Source organism: Tenebrio molitor, chromosome 1 (assembly GCF_963966145.1).
Source record: "Tenebrio molitor chromosome 1, icTenMoli1.1, whole genome shotgun sequence".
Classification (NCBI taxonomy): Eukaryota; Metazoa; Arthropoda; class Insecta; order Coleoptera; family Tenebrionidae; genus Tenebrio; species Tenebrio molitor.
Genome location: NC_091046.1, coordinates 39,297,991 through 39,318,735, shown reverse-complemented (window position 1 = coordinate 39,318,735; position 20,745 = coordinate 39,297,991). Strand labels below are relative to the sequence as shown.

Genomic DNA, 20,745 nt, shown 5'->3' with positions numbered 1-20,745 from the left:
TCCTTTTGTGAAATCTTTACCAACAGCATTGTCAGTTTGTCAGTGTTTCACGTTAGAGTGAAAAATACCTGGCTTTAGACGAATTAGTCATTCTTAATATGTTTAAGTTCTAAAACAATAATACTTGATAGAGTTAACGGTTCAAATACTCCCGAATTATGCAAACTTCAGAGAAACAGATTAGAAAAAAAAAATGACACGAATGACAGGAGAGTAATAAATAATTGATAGATTGAGAATTTAAACCAATCAGAGTTGGGGGACTCGCTAAAGGATAGTGCTAATACCCAGATAATGCGTTGAGAGCGACAGAAATAGATGGTACGTCTTGTTCAACTATGATGGCTGTACACCGTATCCAGTACTAATAAATCCATGGTGTATCATAACTTGTAGTCGCAGATGATGGTCCTGCTTTCATTATTTTGTCTGCAATCATTTTTTTACTATGAAGAGAGTTTTCTACATAACTCTCAGCTACTGCCGAAGATAGCCATCCGCCATGTCTTTTTAAAGTTAACAAGTCCCCTCCATGGTTTGCTAGGAGAGTAGCAGAACTTCTGCGAAAGCAGTGACCGGTGTATTGATCAGGACTGTCCAAGTGAAGGTATTCCGCAATTTTAGAAGGAATTTTTCCAAAAGTGTTCAGACCTACTGGAGAATTGACACATTTACCATTACGATATGTTAAGAAAAACCTCTTATTTGTTGTTGTTGCATTTCTTAATTCTTTATATTTTAGAAGCAATCCAATCCACACAGCCTCAGTTACTGCAAAGCGACGACTTACATTGTTCTTCGTTTCTGGTACAGTCACAAATACTACATCTGTTTTGAATTCGATGTCATCAATAGACATTTTACACAACTCTTCGCGGCGGCATGCTCCAGCAATACGCATTATTAATACTACCTGAATTAAAATGTAATATTCAATAAAATATAAAGCAATTATGTGTAACAATACCTTCATTAAAAGAAATGAGGAATCTGGAGCTTCTGCAATAAATTTTTCTATATGTTCCCACTCAAGAATTTTAAATTTTTTGCGACACTGGTGTTCCGTTTCTCTTTTGAGAAAAGCGATTAGTTTTTTGAATGTAGATATGTCAACATTTTCATGAATAATCAAACACGACTTCAACATAGAATAGGTTGGCCATAATGACTTTTTACTAGAAAAGTCTTGAAAATATGCCAACAAACAATTTTCACTATAATTTTTGATTTTTTTGTCTTTACACCAATGTACAAATTTTTCATAAACGACCTCATAACGTTTTCTTGATTTTCTTGGCAGTAAATTTTGTATGGCCACATTTGCGGCTTCCCTAATCTCGGGAGGAGTACAAGAAATATCACTCATAGGTGGATGATACACAAATAACTTCGAATCAAACTCACAAATTATTGCAAAAATTTAAATGTCAAGTGAAGCAATTGTTTCAATAACCAAAGGTCACTGCCTACTTGGTTTTATGTTCGTTTGTGTTTAATTTATTAAAACAAAAAAATTTAATTTAATATTCGTACAAAAAATATTGTACGAACCACTTGCGTGAAGACATCTTCCGTTCATTCGCGCATTAATTAAAGGCACTCGCTCTTACGTCGCTCGTGCTTTAAAAAATGCGCTCATGCGGGAACATCGTCTTCCCGCATTTGGTTCGTAAATAACTATTATTGTATTTCAGTTTACAAATAAATTACAAACAGTTAAATTACGGCAGATACTTTTATGGCAAACATTTTTTGAAAGCTGCCCATAAAATTTAAATAATCTACTAAATATGAAATAAAATATTTAATTTACAGAGGGAATATAACTGAAAATATGATAAATATAAAATAAACATAAAATTGATCTAATTAATAGGTAGGTAATGCAAAATAAATAAATGTCCCGATAACCTATTTAATGTTTAGTTCGTTTGTACCGCAGGTCTTACGAAAAGCGTTTATAGTTTTAGAGCTAAACAAAATTTCTGAGGGTAGGATTTAGCCAACAACCTAACCTGAAAATGTGACATTCAGAATTTGCCGAATTTATTCTACATAATAAAGCGGCTTGACTTTTTGGAAATTGGCAAGCCATTTCCAGTCACCTTGGTTGTTGAGAGGGTTATGTAGAAAGGAAATGCTTCACAGCGTAAGTAAATGCAACATTAATAAAACTGGATTATTTTCTCCTCTTTCAAGATCTTCTAGGCAATTTATCTCTATTAATATCTATGTACTATGGCGGACAATAAATTTAGGCCGGCAAATTTCTGACATTTCAAAAAAGTCAATGCAAGCGACCATTTATTGTCATTATGACTGATGTGTCAGTTTGTCAAACTGAAGGTTTTCAAGCTGTTTGGCGTTTCCTTCGCCTTTTTCGTAACTTACAGATCATGACGCACTAGCATAACTGATTTGTAGTAGCACTTCTCTCTGATGCACGCTTCTTTTCCCAATTTTAATTTTGATTATCGCTGTCACGATGACAAGAATGACAAAAATCGAAAATGGGGTTAGTTGAACATAATGCCAGCTTCACATTTTGATGTCAACTCAATGACAGGCCGGCCTAAATTTATTGTCCGCCATAGTACGAGTAACTATATACAAGAAGGTATAAGATTATCTGTAAATAATAGTTTCTTGCAAGATAAGAAAATTCAAACCACCAGAAACGTATTTTTATTTCTCTTTTCTTTTGTTGATTTGCCCCAACTCGAGTCAGAAAACATTACGGCTGAAAAAAGTTTAAAAGTTTAAATCTATAGCACCATATTTCATTTTTCCTTGTATTGTAATCTATTATTTAAGACTGTAATCAAGAAAGACCTGATGATATGACATTGTAAAAATGAAACCGTATGGTTTGAAACATCATTTTCTGACATACTCGTATGTAATCTATATATAAAAAACTGAATGTCTGTTTGTTTGTATATTTTGTATGCAAATCTACAGTTTTACTCCGATCTTGATGAAATTTTGTACACTTGATCTTCAAAACAAGAAGAAAATTACTGTCTACTTTAATTTTACAAAAACCAACCCCTACTACCATTTTCAACCCTGTTAAGAAAAAAATACAGTTTTTTCGAGTTGGAAATACCCTCACCTTCTCCGCTTCACCCCTATTTCATCCTCTGAGTATATCGTCACCTTCGCCGCTTGACACCCACAAAAAGCAACCCCTATTATCATTTTTAAGCCTGTTAAGCACAAAAAAAGTTTTTTCGAGTTGGAAATCGCGTTTGCATGATATGTTCAGGTGGCATAGTTACATTTGGTTGTTTATAAAAGTAGCAATTTCGCAAAATGTGTTTGAATGATTGTGTTTTACCGGAAGATGTCTTAAATGAAGCAGAACAAGCTTCAAATAGCTTAATACCGGAAAAATCAAAGGCAGGTATCTGAAATCAAACGAGACAATCAAACAATAGGAGGATCTAAATAAGGTTACAACTGAAAATAAAAGTGTTATGTTGGCGTATTTTCATGAATTGGTAAGTGATCATAGTGTTAGTTTCTTATCGTATTGATCTTTTTGTTTATATAGTCGAAGAAAAAAGTAGTCTACAGTAAAGTTTTAATTATTCTTCGTAAAAAGACAAACTTTATATTGAAATTACTGCGTTTATCACAATACATGAAAGTAGAAACAACATTTTAAAACCCGCGAAGCCGCGGGTAAAAGCTAGTAATTAATAAAAATGAAACATTTATTTCAAATTTAAAACAGTTATTGTACCCATTGTGGTATTACAATTTACTACTTTTTAGGTAGTATAATTTTAATAGCGGACAGTTTATTTAGGTGATTGGAATCTGCCAGGACTTTCATTAAACCAGTCCAATGATTAATTAATTTATTGTAACCATAACAGTGTTTCTAGGGTAAAATTAAATACCAGAGATTAAATTAACCCTACATCGACAATAAAAACGCGTCCTCAAAGGTTTAAGAAAAACAGACAAACTGGATAGAGAGAGTGTTTAATTAAATTCGGGGAATGGAGTCGACAAGGCAAAAAGTCTTCATCCAAACATTTTTTATTATTATTTTCGATTGCAGTAAATGAGATAAAATACTTCAAAGGAAAATTTGTTGCGACAAATGAAAAGTTAAGTGAATTTTGCAAGGTATACCTACTTCCGATAATCCAATAAATTGTGCACGAAATGCAAGAAGAGTGAGTTGCTGTCGAATGGCTTGTCGCAGCAAAATGCGACCCACTCCAATTCAGATAGAAACTTCGATACTTTATGCAATCAACGGACTCTTCAATTTGTAGGAATGAAATTACTTAATGAGAAGTCGCTCATATTTGCCTTCTCTATCGGAAATGAAGTTAATTTCGTGCGAGTGACGCACATAATTGAGTATCACAGGTGCGCATTTAATCGTGGAAATTACAATTTACGTGGCACGCGTCAATTATTGTGATGGATAGGAATGTAAATTTGACGTTATTCAGCGGAACTCCTCATCCTTCCCTCCTTAAGAAACGGAAAAATGAGAGTTTGGCAAAAGTTGGCACAACTTCGGCGAAGCACACGCCCCATTTTCCCGATACACTCGACGTCACTGTTTATCGCATTAGAGACACGTTAAATAAGATAAGACAGAAGCTCCGCTGAGACGAATTTTTCTGCAAGACACGGAAGTGCCCTTTTGGGCTTTCCCGATCTAAACAAATTGTGGAGAAATTCATACTCGCATCCTTTATCTGCGCGCGCGAACCGTGACAAATCGAGAAGGACAACGCTATTCCTTCGAGTGGATTCGTTACTATTAAAATTTGACGAGCTCACTGTCAGACAAAGTGGTGAAGTATTTGCGATGTCCAACTTTTTCATTTATAAGATGATAAATTGTGGGGATTTTTCCCGTTCCGGGCGCATCCTAGCGAGCAACCAGCTTTAACTTTCGCCACATCATTTTCCTTGTAAATGTTTCATCGCATTCTAATATTAAGCTCATATTTTTTATCGGAAGCTTTTCACTAGCTTACAGATACAAACCCTCCAGCTACATTTATCCCAGCTGACAAATGCGTAAAAAGCGCACTAAAAGAGTCGTAAGTGAATACTGGAGAGGGTGGGAGCAGTCACTCGAATTCATATCTGAAGGCGAAGTCAATGGAATATCTTTTATACAAAGTTAGACATCTGATCCGTGAGTTTAAGGCTTCCGAATGTATCTGTTACCTTGCATGGAGGCTTTTGAATGGCTGAAGTTCGCTTTACTGATTAAAACTACTACAATATCTCTTAAAAGCGTCTGGCCCTTAATGCAAACTTTAGGTTCTGAAAGATTTTATTATCAAAGTGCGGTTATCTACATTATCATAAATTAATTAGGTTCAAGCTCTAAAAGGAAAACCAGGAGAAAAGACTCACCATCGACAGATTTCGTCTTTGATGGCTGCAATTATTGTTTGCGGTTTTTACCAGGATTGGTATTGTTTCAGGAACCAAGTTAAATTGCTTGTTTCATAACTTCGATACAGTCTCCGTCAGTCGCTAGTTATTGGCACTTAGCAGTCAAAGCAAAATTAATTCTACTTTTTTAACCTAATTTCTATCCAAAATTTCTATAAGACGTAATACGAGGGTGATTCATCGTTTATTGTTCCTGATGTACAAGACGTTGACTTGCAAATGAAAAATTGTTCCTGAATGATGCAACTCTGACGATGGGTTTGTCGATTTAAAGAAACTCGTAGAAAACAATAACAATTAATTTATTGTTATACGGAAAATTAAATTGAAATTCGCAGTCTTGCACTAACGCGTGTTATTATTTTTTTCCTTCGACAATAACTTATTATGATGGTTTACTCCAATTAACCGACTGACTGATGCTGGTCCTATATCGAACATTCCAGGTAGGCCTCAGCGCTTCGCATAGGATCATGACTTTCGATTATTCATCGAAGCGGTGACATTTTTGTTGGAAGAAGGTACTACTTCGGGACTCTTCTAGACACGCCCGATTGTTCTTCGCGCGTTACAGTATTGAAAACAAAATGTCTCTGTGAAAAGTATTAGCGGAATCAGCACCTTTGTGTCAAGTGGTTAAGAAGTGGTTCAGGACTGTTAAACTTCGTCAAATGCTCTGGAATTCTTATAACGGTAAATTTAGTAATCTTTACCCAGGATCTGAATGGGCTCCTTAAAAGATTTGTTATTTGAGTTCATCATTTTCATTCAGAATCTGCGAAACTTTCACATCAGAAAAAAATTGTTGTAGCAATACTTATTTCAGGATTTTGATGGAGTGTTCTTGACTGTCGCGTGGAGAGATTGTAATTGGAAATTATTTTGTCAAATGTATTTCCAAAGTAAATAATGCAATCTTGGAAAAATCAACGTCAATAAATAGTGATATCAGCGTTTTTAAATATGCTTCTTAACAGCTATTTTTTGTGAAGGTTTATACTTTTGACTGAACTACAAAATATACAAATTCTAGTTAGATTTGTAAACAGCAAGATAACCTTGTAAGAATGGAAGATGGAGGATCTCCTAGAAGAGTTTCTGTGTTGCTGTTTGTTCAGAAGGGTACATTTTTGTCTGAAGTAATCTCTCACAAGCGAAACGTGGATTCACATTGCTAAACATCTCCATTCACTTAGAATGTTTTAAGGATATCGTTGCGGCAACCGTATTGGTGTTTTGATTGTTTACATTTTTCTGAATTTTTTCTTTCGTCAATTTTATTTCAATCAACAATATTTGTCAAGTCTGGTTGGTGCAGGAATTGCTTCAATTAACTTTTATCACAAGAAATAAAAACACAATTAGTCATACAGTAATAAAAAAGCAATTAAGTTCCTTTATTTCACTGACTTATCTCTTTTTCATTTTTATTTTCTCTTTTTCTTTATCAGCAGCTAAACTGGAACACTATAGTTTTGATATGTATTAGATACTTAATTAAGGAATAAATTTAACGATTTTGAACTTAGAAATTAAATTATTAGATATATTAGTATAAATAATAAATTAAATGCAGTTTTTAAATAAACTAGGCAAAAATGAATAGGGAATTCCACAATTTTTCTTGGAAAGCAAAACAATTGCCCCAATCCTCCCACGTATTCTTAAACACAAGATAAATTTAAAATGTTACAAGTACTTGAAACATTACATTTAATGTGTAGATTAATATATTTGTAACACATTTCATTACAAATTTTAAACGGTATTTGTAAAAAATTCAAAAAAGGAAAAATTCCCTATTCATTTTTGCCTAGTTTATTATTGTTGTTAAGCTTTCTACTGAATACATAAGGTAAAAACTGCTCCATTAATTAGATAATACCTGATATTAGTTCATGTGAATTGTCATAATTATCTCAAAGATTTCAAACGTAAAGCATTCACAGTTAAGGTCTGTACTTATTAAAAATTAAAATCAGAAATAAGCGTGTGAATCAATGTGAAATCGGGATAATAATAGGTTGAATTATTTATTTTAACACAAAATATATGAAAATAATTTAATTTGCAAAAATATAGAACGTGCTCTCTGGAAAAAACACGACTACGAATATACATGAAAACTCAACAAAGGTATCGTATTAATATCAAAGTTCATCATTTTCTACACATATCGACTTTATGAATCAAATTGCATTGGCTTAAAATGTCCATATGAATCAATATCAAAGCTCTCCCATTTATAAATGAATAAATATGAAAGCACGTTCAAAATACCTAACAGGTTTTATGTGCCCATTTAATTCCAAACTGAAAACTCCGTATATTTTATTTCATTACTATGGAAACAATTATATAGTGTGGTGAAAAGTAATGCACAAAGTTCAAAGTGGCAGATTGTGTCAACTGACTCAGCAAAACAGGTAACTCAGAAATTTAAAAAAGCTTTATTTTAAAGCTGCTTTGACTGGTGTGTTCGTTGATGATGACGCTTTAGTATCATATTTTTTTTAAGAAGAAGAATGTGCATTTTTTACGTCGGCAGAACCCTTGTTCATTATGGATTACGATTATTCTGGGATGATTGTTGCTTACAGTTACAGTGAACGTCTGTAAAATTTTGCGAAATTGTTTTCTAGGTTAACAACAGCACATCGTTGACATTTCCTTTACATTTCAGCGAAAAATCTGCTTATCACTGGCGTCGCGTTTGGTAATAATAAAGCTGGTAAATTACCAATTCTTACGAATGTAAAGTTGTGCTCTTGTTTATTTTATAAATTTTCTCCATTATCAGATAATAATGATAAAATTCACAATTATAATTCCAACATCTAAAATTCATGAGGTATGATTTACTATACATGCATTGAACGCTTATTTGCGTAGAATTCAGCTACGACATGACCCATCATTTGCAACGCCTGCTCTGATTTTTGTCCTTTTTGATCACATTGTATCAAAGATAATAGAAGATTTTATTGAAGAATCCTAAAATTTATTAAATAAGATTTTCATGATGTTTCAAAATATTATTAGAAACAATTAAAATTTGTATTATGGTTTTTGAGCTTTTTGTGATAAATAATATTTGTACCAATCCTGACGATTAAAGATTCTAATGACGTAAAAAATTCACTTTAATTTAAAAAGTCTAATATCATAGGTTCGTTAAAGTAAGGAATATGCCTATCAAAATTATTTCTTCTTTTTCAATTGCTAAGTTACGTATCTGTTTTTCATATTATGTATAGTCCATTTTTTTATTATAGTCCGATGAGCTTAGTCCGAATCAAGAAGTCGACATGACCTGCGTCTGCTTTCGACATTTGACAGCAGTGCATGGTTCTACCAATATTTAAAAATTGATTTCGGCAACATGAGACAGGTATCATAACAAATTTCAATTTTTAAGATTTTGAGTTGTGTTCTTTCGTGCTTTGTTGGTTTTTCTGCAAATTCATTCCTCCGTTTTAATTTTGTCAGAGCTTTTTTGATAACTATTTACATACTTATCAACTAATAGGTCAGATATATTAAAAATTGTTGAAAACAGCACTAAACAACCACGTTTAGACTGTCTTTCTTTCTTCCTAGATTTTGTATCGGCAACGCCATGAGTTAGTTTACCCCCTTACCCTTACCTGTTAACTTCCAGTCTTGCAAGTTTCCACGCAATTCCAATATTATTTTTGCAATTTACAAATTCTGTAAATGAATTTGTCCACATGCTTTTCGTTGGCATCATACGGAGGACATTTCAAGCAAAATTAAACGAAACTATCACAAATAATGTGGTTGAAACGTAACCTAAAAATTTGACGTCGCTAATGTAATAAACGTACAACTCGTGTCTTGCTCGAATCACACATGCTAAAGCGAGATGCATAGTGGGACACGCTTAATACAATACGTACAAGAATTCAATAGTTTGTTTACATTATGTTGAAAAGAGATAGCAATATGACAGTTGTTCTGCTTGTTAATTGATACATCGGACTATAATTAAAAAATGGACTATATCACAAATTTCTGCAATTTTTTTAATTTAAATTTTATACATCACTTTATCATTACTCTGCATTCGCTAACATATCCATATTGCCAATGTTCCCCACAAAAATGAAAATATTAAAACAAACATATTAAAACACGAAAGCGCTAAGTTTACATTTAAGTACATCAGATTTCGACAAACCTTGTTAATACTTAATGAAATGTGGCTTATAATCCCTCACCTCAAGCGCTTTAACGCTTTAATTTTTCATTTAGAGCGGCAGCTTTTCCCATCAAACCATCTACTCAGCACACACGCATTATTTCTTTATTCTCTCAACATCACTTCCTGCTTAAGAGGTAAACTTGGCCGAAAACCGCAACTCGTTTTCAAATTCAATTTAATTCGAAGGAATTCGTGTTAATTCCGTCTTCGTCAGAGTAAAACCAATTCCGGTAATTTCGTTTTTGTGAAAAAATAGAACCGCCGTCTAATGTGCTCTTGACATAAATAACGATAAAGCAAACAAACGAGGGTTGTCAGCTGCGGATTTATTGAGATAAAACGACCCCCGTTCAAATCCCACTCTTCGAAAGCGTTTTTCGGGGCTGGTCTAAATCGAGATTTTTCTAAAATTATTTATTACAATAGAGGTAATTCAGTTTTACAAAATTGGATACCTATTTCTTTTAAACTTCTCGTCTGCAAACTCTCCGAACTGGCGCGAGAGCCGAGAAATAATGGAGAAACGATGTATAGTTTGTTTGGATGAACCTGGCCTGAGCCAATCAGTCGATCCCGAAGACAGGATAAATTTTCTCCTTTATTGCTAAAGAGATTCCGTTAATCTCACTCGCAAAAAATAAATTGCAAGAATTTACAGAGTCGAGTAATTGAGTACAAAGCAAGAGCGAACGGTGATGCCTCAGACAATGTCTAATTAGAGCCTTTATTTTAATGAGATACAGAAAGTTTTATGCTTGCAATAATTTCGATTCCGCCGAATAATTTCCACTTGTTATTTTCAGAGTTTAATAGAATAATTAATCCAATTTAAATTTCACACAGGCATCCCGTCTCACGTTGCCAATATTTCTGGTTTTTCATTTTTCATCGGACATTCCTCAACCTCTTGTTTGCAGTTCACTTAATGAATTGGGTCGCACCGAGTTTACGTCGCGTCATAAATGTTCTTTACAGTGGCTGGGAAAAAAGAAACGTTGAGTCAAAAGCCGTCGGTACGATTCGATAAAATAAATACGAAGATATAAAGCGTCAGCAATACTGACACACTCGGATGACAGGTGGAAAATTGAATTTCTTACTGGAAATATAAGATCCAAGCAGCTTTTTCAGCAGTTGCTTTCCGAGTGGTCGGTGGATTTTTGGCGAGCAAGTGAGCGTAGAAAGTTGAAAAGATTAATGTTTGTAAGTAGCGTGACATGAATAATTATGTATCGTGAAGGGTAAAAATGAGGTGGATATGTTTGCATGTAAAACATAACGGTGTGAAAGCGTCCTGATAGTGATTTAATACAGCCCTTGCGTCTGTTTGCAGAAATAGGTAGGTAGGCAGCTATCGCGCGCAAATAAAGGAAATTGGAGAGTTAATTTTATAAAACTGTTCGATAAGTGATGGTGGAGCACGAGTGATCGCGTTTAATGGCGCCATCAGCCAATCGAAAGGTGTTGAAAAAATAAAATTTTATGCGATCCGGCAGCAATCAAATTAAAATGTAATAACAATAGCGCCGGGGAAGATTTACGCAATTTCACGGGGAGACATCTATTATTCAAAAAACTCGTTTAAGGAAGTTGAATATCGTCAAGTGAAAATGAAACGAGTCTAAATTTTGCAGGAATTGGCATTTCGCCGTCCACTTAGTTCCGTTAATGCGAATCAGACGTAATTGTCTTGTAAGTTCGATTCGTCGGTAAAAGAAAGCTCGAGAGGGGATCGACGTTGAAACTAATACCGGGATTCGAACAGTAATTATCTATTTTCATTTTTCATTTTGTCAGTTATGCGACACCTGTTTTTATTAGTTTCGCAGTGATTAATCATCGATTGCGGGATAACTAATGGTGGGAATGGCATTGGATTAATAATAATTTAATCTGGCTATATTGGCTGCGCAACCTGCCGAGTATCAATTTATTTCGGTCTGTGAAGGCTCCTAAAAGCAGAAATTTGATATAAAATCGGTAAAAAATTAAGTGCTTGGGTAACGTTAAAACTCCTGGAATCATACGGGATAAAATTTATTACCAAATGGAGCCTCCTTATTCCTGCGGAATTGAGTTCTGATTATATAACTTTTAGTAGATTAAAGTATATTTCAAGTTGCCATCGGTCTTCTGGAAATATGATTCCATGAATTTTCCATGATGTTGTGGTTTTATTAAAAATTATGTATTTTAATTTTCAACTACATAAAAAATATTTTTTTGTTCGACACTGTCAGAATTTGAGAATTTTCTCCTGTGTGAACGGATTTTGATAAATTTGACAACTTGTCAAAACGAAACGTCAAGCTAATTTTAAAGATTTTTAGCGATTTGGAGCCTTTAAGGGGCTCGTCGAACAAAAAAACGTTGTATTCAACTCGTTCTTGTGTAATTTGGGCTTTTTTTGGCACTCGTGGTCCACTTATGCCAAAAAAGGCAAAATTACACACGAACTCGTTAAATAAATAACTATTTCCCGACTGCAATATTTATTTATTCTACGAGATATAAATAATACTTATTTATACAAGTGAGTAAAGTAATACTTTTTTTACGAGAAGGAAATTCTGTGGCACGAGCGCAAATCCACCGAGTACAAAAAAAAAACTTTACTAACGAGTTGCATACAAAAATTGTGTGAAAATAGTTATTTGTACAACTATGTAGTTATGAAAGTCATACTTTTTTTCACGAATTTGCAGATTGATTAACGAGGGCGTAACCCGACTTAATTAAACAAATAAGTGAAAAAAAGAGACTTTCATAACGTGTTGTACACACAATTTTTTTGCATACCGATGTAAGTTGAGAAATTTGGTTTAAAAGGATTTATGAAAATTACAAAAAAAAATAGATATCTCCAAGGAGATGGAATAAAATGATGCAAAAAAGTACTACTTTCACTACGATTTTTCTTGTAAAAAAGTGCTACTTTCACTACGATTTTGCGTGTAAAAAACTTATTTTATATACGTCATCTCAGTATTATACTCGTAATTGTTTTATTTATCTTCTTATGCATGTTATACTCGTACAGTAAGTGCTGCTGAAACTAAAATTGCATTATCTAGGCGTGTTTTTAAAATGTTATACTTTATATACGTATACAGGGTGATTTTGAAAGTTGTGCAGATATTTTAGTCTGTGATAGAACTCCACAACAGGTAACGATTGAGCCAATAATGCCTTATACAAATGTGTTGATTTTTCTAGAAAAAGGGTCAAAAGTTTTTCAAAAAAGTTTGTAAACGTTTAATCCCTAATTATTTTTATTCATGATGACCCTGGTAAAGCTTTGCCGATTTTATTACCTTGAAAAACAAATATTTAATTATTTTCAAATTAATTGTTTTAGCAAAATATTTAACAAAACTTGGGAGCGTAATATTTCTGTTTAACTATTTTGTCATTTATTTTATTATATTTGTAAACAAAATGTTATTATTGGATATTTAAAATAATAATACTATTTATGAATGCCCAAAGCTTTTCTACATAAAATATAGGTAAGTATGTACTATTTATCAACTACCTTTTTCGCATTTTAAATTAAAACAAATTAATTTTCCATTTCTTATTTTTGTTAAATCAATTTAAAGTCTATATTTTCTGTATTAGATGCGTAACCATCTGAAATTTCGGGTTCACGAAGCGTGTCCTTGCCCCAATTGGATTCTTAAAGTTACCTCGATTTCATCAAAAAATTCTTTAATTTTTGTCGAGCAACTTTAAAACAAGATAAAATTTTTATTGACGTAATAAATTAAATCGTGTGCCGTTTTAACCACATAAATATGCAAACTAAGCAATTAAAGTCGAGCTTTGAAAGCAAGCGCATGAAATTCACAGAAAAAACGTGCAATTCCGTCCATTGAAATAATGCGTCTGTCCCATTTATTAACAGTTTTCAATAGAGAACTCGCTGCATAAATTGAAAAATCAATCATTTTCGTGAAATCCATCCATATTTCATCTGCTAAATGGATGTTTCACATTTTTAGCCATCGCTCTTTGAAAGGCGCAGATCCCACGATATAAAACACTCATTGCGCTCACAATCTGGTGTTTGCCTCGAATCTGCTCGCTCCATTATCTCAAACAAATCGAATTTTTGAGTGGGGCTCTTAATGCCACTAACAAAATCCGTATCAAAGAGTAATAATTTATTGACGAACTGAAAGCGCGTCCTGAAAATGTCAATGCGCCGCTCGAATCACTGAAATAAGAAGAATTCACCGGAAAGTTGTTGGCACTTAACACGCCGCCGATAATAGTATCGAATAAAAGCGCGAGACCAGAAGGATCAAAGGATTACGCGAACATTTTGTAAAAGGCAGGTACAGGACTCGTGCTCGATCCAGCGTGAACAAAACAACGAAATGTAAACACTTTACTCCTTTTGTACGTTGTCAAGATGTGGAAGCTCTAATTAGTCGGTGTCGCGAGGAGCCAATAAATATTTAATTTGCGAACGCCAGTTTTTACGGGGAAAGTTTGAATCGCCAGAGGTAATGACAGTCTTCGACCCCACTGCAGTACAAAAAGCGCTCCATCTTCCCTAACAACGTTAAAATTAAAGTTGAGGTGGCTCTCGGTTTTGGAATTATTCAAAGATTGCAAATTCACAAAGCTCAGCTGTACTTAACCCAAGGCTTGAGGTCTAATAAATTAGCCCCGGTGCAATTTTGCAGGATTTACACTCGGCTGGATTGTCCTCACCAACTATGAACAGATTGGTGTTTTGCTGCTGATGCGTCGTCAGCAAATAAGATGCGGTATCACAAGAGTTATGTGCTAATTGCCATTACCGAATTTTTTCCGGAGACCGAATTTTTTGTTATGAGCTAATCTTCCTTCAATAACAAGTAATGTACGTATTTGGAAAGTGGAAAAATTCTACTTGGAAAAATGGCATCTAACTGCAATTTACAATAGCAATAGCTTCAATAAGGTGAAGATAACAAAAGTGTTTTGCAAAATGAATTGACCATAAGTGGAAGGCGAAATTTTTGAGGTTTATTTCTAGTAAATGTAAAATGTAAAAAATACATAATAAAAAAATTGATAACAAACAAATACTTACATTAAACATCAGGACGTACACGAGTTGATATTATTGAGTTTCATTTATTTATGCAAAATAAATTTCAATGGTTCGTTACTAATCTACTAAATGATGAAATAAAAATAAATTTTTATTAATTAAGTTAACTAAATTTGTTTATGTTCGATTGTATTATAATTCATGATTTACGATAATATCGTTTGTCGTCCATAAACTAGCACTTTATGGACGGCGTCCATAATGATAGTACAACGGACGCTTGTCAATTTTGGATATTACATCAAAATAAACGTCAAGATAACAAAATTTCTTAATCTTTGGCTTTTGCTGCAGTTTCACTCACTTTGCTCATTATTACAACCAGAAATAAAGACAATTTAGTGAGTATTTCAAACACAATTTTCAAATCTCAATTTAATAAATAATAATAAACAACTTCGTAACCGCAGCAACAAAAACAGAATACTTCGGAATTATCATAATTTTTAGAATCTATTAATTTTGTTCATAAATACCGTACTAAATGTTACTCCCGTACAAGAGAATAAAATTTTATAAAAATTCATCCATTTTAAACACTTAGGCCCTTGGCGCAAAGAAGCCATCGATTTCATTAATGTCATCGGAAACCGACTTACTGCGGAATCAGGCGATTCAAAATCAAAGAAGTTCCTTTTCGAGAGGATTTCCCTTGCTATTCAACGTGGAAACGCTACAAGCATTCGCGGCACTTTTCCAGATTCCGCATTATTATCGGAAATGTTTGTATTGTAAACCAAAAATGTTATGTACTTAAGTTGATTAATTATATTTGAATGAATATATTGATTCTTAGGAGTAGATTCACGAAACTCAGATAATTTGCAAATCGTTAAAAAAACGTCAAATACAATGCTTCAACAATATCAGTTGTCAATGTTTTGAATTTGCAATGTCTTATCGAGCCTTACCGACCATCAGGTGGTACTGAGAGCTTTAAAATTACAGAATAATTACCTAAGAACATTGCAAAAAGTTTCACTCCAAAATAACTATAAATTCACTAGTTCAATAAATTTGTGAACCAGTAGCGACAGAGAGATTCAAAAATTGTTTGTAAAATTTGAATATTCATTAAGAATTAAGATGTGGTGTGTAAAGGCGTAATGCCCTTAAAATAGCTTGAAAAATCGCACAAAAACACCCACAACTTAGCAAAGAACCCTCTTTTATACAGCGAAAATTTATGATTATAATACTGTATTTCTAGCTGACACATGAACGGAATGATTCTCTCGAGTAACGTAGATATAAAGAGTGTCCCAGAAACGGTGAACAATATATCGTATTTGGATAGATCTAATAAAAAGAATGTCACTCCAAGGCAACCCGATAAATTCACTCTTAAAACTTTACGCGTTGACTTTTTTTTTAATCATTAGCACAGTATTTATCGTATCTTTTCCTAGATCAAACACGTTCGATCAATCAAGAGTTGACGAATCAGATATGCCAAAAACTTCTTTTAAATTTTCCGCAAACAAGTGAACAAAGGGCACTGGTGTCTGACCATTCCGCGAATTTTGTAACTTTTGACAGTTTTGATCCTTTTGAACTTGTAAATGTGTGACATGGTACCGCTCGCAGAAAGTGTATTGAATATTTGTTTTTATTTTATTTGCAACTGCATCATCATTGAATTTGGATAGGCGGTATGATTTTTTTATTTGATCCGGTTCCACTAAGCGAATTAATTTTTAAAGGCATTCGTCGATTTTTACTGGCAGGTCAAGTTAAACTCGACCGACATGTACGCACTTTTTGCTCTCCGCAGTCAGGTTATCTCCCGTTGTTACTGGAAAAAAACTCTTCCTGATATCGTTGTTTCCGTTGAATTATTAATTTGTTTTGTTTCATGTTGGCCTTTACCCTCGTACTTGAAGCAGCGGTAACAATTTTAGCCGCTAAACTGCCCTCATCTCTTACTAAGATAACGGATGGATGTACACCTCAACAAACATCTCTTTGCGGATGCGAAAGCTGCGCAAATGTAACTGCAATTTTCTTACTGGCAATAATCGTATAACGCAAGAAGTTACAAGATTTCATCTAAAAATATTCGACCTAAGTTACAAGACAATTGCTTCATAAAGGAGGTGATTTCATCTTCACATCTTAATCAAGGCGATCTAAGTTCATTGTTTTGCACTGCGTTAACATTAAAGCTGCATTCTCGCGTTGACATCAAGGCTGCACTCTCCATAACATCTTCTTGCAATGATATCTTGGTTTATTTGGTATTTCGGTATTCAATGAATATTTGATCTCGCACTGCAATCAATAAACCGCAGTTGATGTTACTAAAATGAATCACTTGTGTCATTTTTAATAAGATAACCTCACTTTTTAAAAACTGAATCATAAATAATCTGGTTTCAAGACTGTCGGAGGAATTCATCTTTAACATCTATTCACAAACTTTAAAAAGCGACAAACAACTTAAAATGGGCTTCTCCTTAGTTGAAGATGGTATGTAATAGTTTATCACATCGTATACAAGACTTCCTTACTATTATCCCGACTTTGGAAATTAAGTGTTGATTGCTCGAGGGAGAATCCATTTTTTAATGAAAATTGTTTCATAAGTGCATCCTTTTCATTTATAATACAGAGTGATCAACAAAAAAAACAGATCAAGAACGCTACCTTATCTTTTGTTTTATCGAGACGTCTCTCTTAATCGTACACATACAGTGTGTCCAAAAAGCCTGGAAACACCCAAATGAAAACGTAACGCATAATTTTTGAAAAAAAAATTAAAGACAGGTTAATTAGTGTTTTAAAAAAGCTTTCTGCTGATAGTTCGATCTTTAGATGACCTTGAAAAAGTTGTTATGTTATAAAAAAAAATTGCTGAAATAATTAGGATATTGTTAAGACGTTCAAGGACCACATTTTGAACATTTGTTGTAAGAATTATAGTTGCCTTTAAAAATTAAAGTTTTCTTTATTTTCTAATAACCAATTAGGTTTTTTTGGAAATTTCTTACGTAAATTGAAAATCTTTTTGACCGTCGGGTAGACAATTAAAAGACCTATTAAAAACTGTAGTAAAAATGCGACGTTGCCATTTAAAAAAACCTCTGATGACATCGTAACTCTTCCAAGGTCATCAAAAACAGCAAACAGATACCATCAACAGAAAGCTTTTTGAAAACGCTAGTTCACTTGTTTTGCGTTTTTCTCAAAAATTGTTCATTTCTATTTTATTGCGGTGTTTCCAGACTTTTTGGACACACTGTATGCATACTTGCAATACGCAGTGTTATTGGTTGCCTACCTCTCAAAAATTACAGTAAACGTCCGTAAACTTTGCCGAAATCGAAAACTTTTTTTCAAGGTTAACATCAACACCGTTGCTTTAAAACTGACGTTTCACATTGACATTTCACCGAAAAATCTGCATTGTTCACTTTAAGAAAGACATGGTGAGTCATGATGTGCAGTAACGAATTATGGTCGGGCGAGTCCAAATTCGACCCGTTGGGGCAGTTTTATTGCAGTGGCGCACTTGCTGTTTATCGTTGACTTTGTTCAAGCTAATTCCACGTGTTCTCTTTGTGTCCTCTCGTTTTCTTGTCCATTTTGCTGTTTTGCGTTATTTATTTAACAAAAACTGTTCTTTTCAGAACAAACATTGCGAAATTTAGACTTGATACAGGTAAATAATTGTTTCTTTAAAATAGCCAATATTCCCTACGCCACTGGTCGGCCGTGGCCAGCTTTGGATGACTCACTATGTTTTTCTTAGAGTGAACGATGGCTACCAGTGGCGTCGCGTTTGGCAATAAAGCTGGTAAATTATTATCCATTCTTACGAATGTAAAATCTTGCTCTTGTTTATTTTCTAAATTTTCTCCGTTATCAAATAATAATAATAAAATGCGTAATTATATGTAATTCCAAAGCCTAAAATTCGTGACGTATGACACAAATTGTCTACGCCCATGCATTGAACGCTTATTTGCGTAAGATTCCGCTACGACATGACCAATAATAATTTGCAATGCCTGCTCTGATGTGTTTTCTTTTTGATCACTTTGTATGTATTAACAAGTTTGTCTCAACATGTACACCTTGCATAGTTTTGCATTTCGCACAATTCTCTAACCACCCTCTAAATTCAGGTAAATCACAGGAATGAATGCGACGTACAGGTTGGTGAATTGTTTAAAGTAAGTGAAGAGAGAGCAGGAGGAACTAATTGCTAAAATTTTCTTTCAAGCGTTGAGCTTGCTTTGAACCCTCCATTTCCATAATTTCAGTGTCCAAGTGACGTTATTCTCAGTTTAAATGGTTATCCACCCTGATTATCTTTCGCCCCTTTTATTGCAGAAAAACCGCCCCGTTTCCTTTAATAAGGTCAAAATTAAAGTCGGTATCGGCCTCCCTTTTTGGAATTAGTTGAAAGATTGCGAATTCACAAGACTCGTCCGTACTTAACCCGAAACTTGGGGTCTAATAAATTAGCTGTTCTGCAATTTTCCGGGATTTACACCCCGCTAGATGTTTGTTTGCAACTAAGAATAGAGTGGCGCTTTGTTGTTAATACGTTATCAGCAAGTGTGGGTGCGGTATTACAAAAGCTCTGTGGGAATTACGTACCTGAAGGCCACACCTGCCCGGTGCTTTTTCATAATTGCCAAATGCCCGAGCAACACCCCACCCGGATTTTTTTCAAAATTGCTAAACCGCTCAAGAAGCGCCAACGGCCGAGGCGATGTCGTTATTTTACTTGAGATAAAGTCGCCTTTGAATAGCAATTCTAGCCGGATTTTTAATGGACCGGAGGATTTGATCCGCGCTCAGCGGAGCATTTTATTCCAGGGGGCCCCAGCCCTACTGTTATGAAAGTTGAAGGATCCCGGTTAATCTGGCGAGTCCTTTATAAATTTGAACACGTGTGAACTCATTTCCAACTTCAATGGAAATGAATGATCCTGAACATATCAGCTGGCAATATCAGTTAAGTTGAGGAGTTCGCTTCCAGGAGTTTGTGTGTCGAAGATGGCTCCTCCCATTTCACACCAAAGCGCGCCAATAAGTCAACTTATATCACGAAAACCTTTTATTTTGGGAGTCGGCTCTGTTTAAATAGGGTCAATATAAGATTCACAGTGATATGGAAATTAGTCGAATGGAATCTAGGCCCAATAAAATTTATCACATCATTTAACTCCAACCAAATGTTTAGGGGAAGTCGAGCTTTTTAACATAATCGATTCAACGTCTGCTCTTGAGCACCACGTCTAGGACACAACAATGAAAATCTCATGGATTTTTCACTGTAATCTGCCGGATCCTGTACATAAATACTTCCCTTCGTTGGGACTCTCAGCGCCTTACATTTTGTTACATTCTGATCCGTCCTGGATGTTGTAAAAATTAAGCAGAGGAAAGCTGAGCGCCTCTAGAAAATGAAAAAATGCAAAAAAAGATTTTTCTCGTTCGTGAAAAACATATCCATTACGGAATGATGCGAAAAAAATCACCCGAGATTTATCACCATACAGGCGGATTCAGTTAATTTGCAAATAACTACGCCCACTCACTTCACGCAGGATTTACTTCAAGATAAATCGTTGTGAAAAGACGGGAAAACCCCAAACAGAATACACGATATGGCAAAGGCATAACGCTGTTACGGTCTTTGTTCCAATTTTTCTCTTTCTCATCGCTGCACGAAAATGCACTTTGCACGTAATTGCACAAACGTTCAATCCAGGTATCTTACTTTGTAAATTACTGTCATAAAATTCGTATCGAATCTGTTTCGTAATATTGAATTTTTATCGATATTCAATATGTGAAGGCACATGCAGTTCACTTCAATAAATAGTTTGAAGGTTACAGTTTTCTATTTTTACCGATTGCATTATATTAATTTTATTTAAGACATCGGCAACAAACGCAGTGTTGACATGCATTTCATTTAAATTTTGAGTTTTTAGTCGACTTCAATAATTTGTTA

The 20,745-nt window shown here is 34.2% G+C and overlaps 1 protein-coding gene and 1 long non-coding RNA gene across 3 annotated transcripts in view; both read left to right on the top strand.

Annotated features, from left to right (window-relative positions):
• Nucleotides 1-20,745, top strand: part of SPR (Sex peptide receptor) — a 202,008-nt gene that overhangs the window by 57,968 nt on the left and 123,295 nt on the right. The gene's annotated exons all lie outside the window — the stretch shown is intronic.
• LOC138141486 (uncharacterized) lies at nucleotides 382-995 on the top strand. Its single transcript, XR_011163168.1, has 2 exons — nucleotides 382-686; nucleotides 743-995. It is a non-coding gene; the product is annotated as an uncharacterized lncRNA (long non-coding RNA).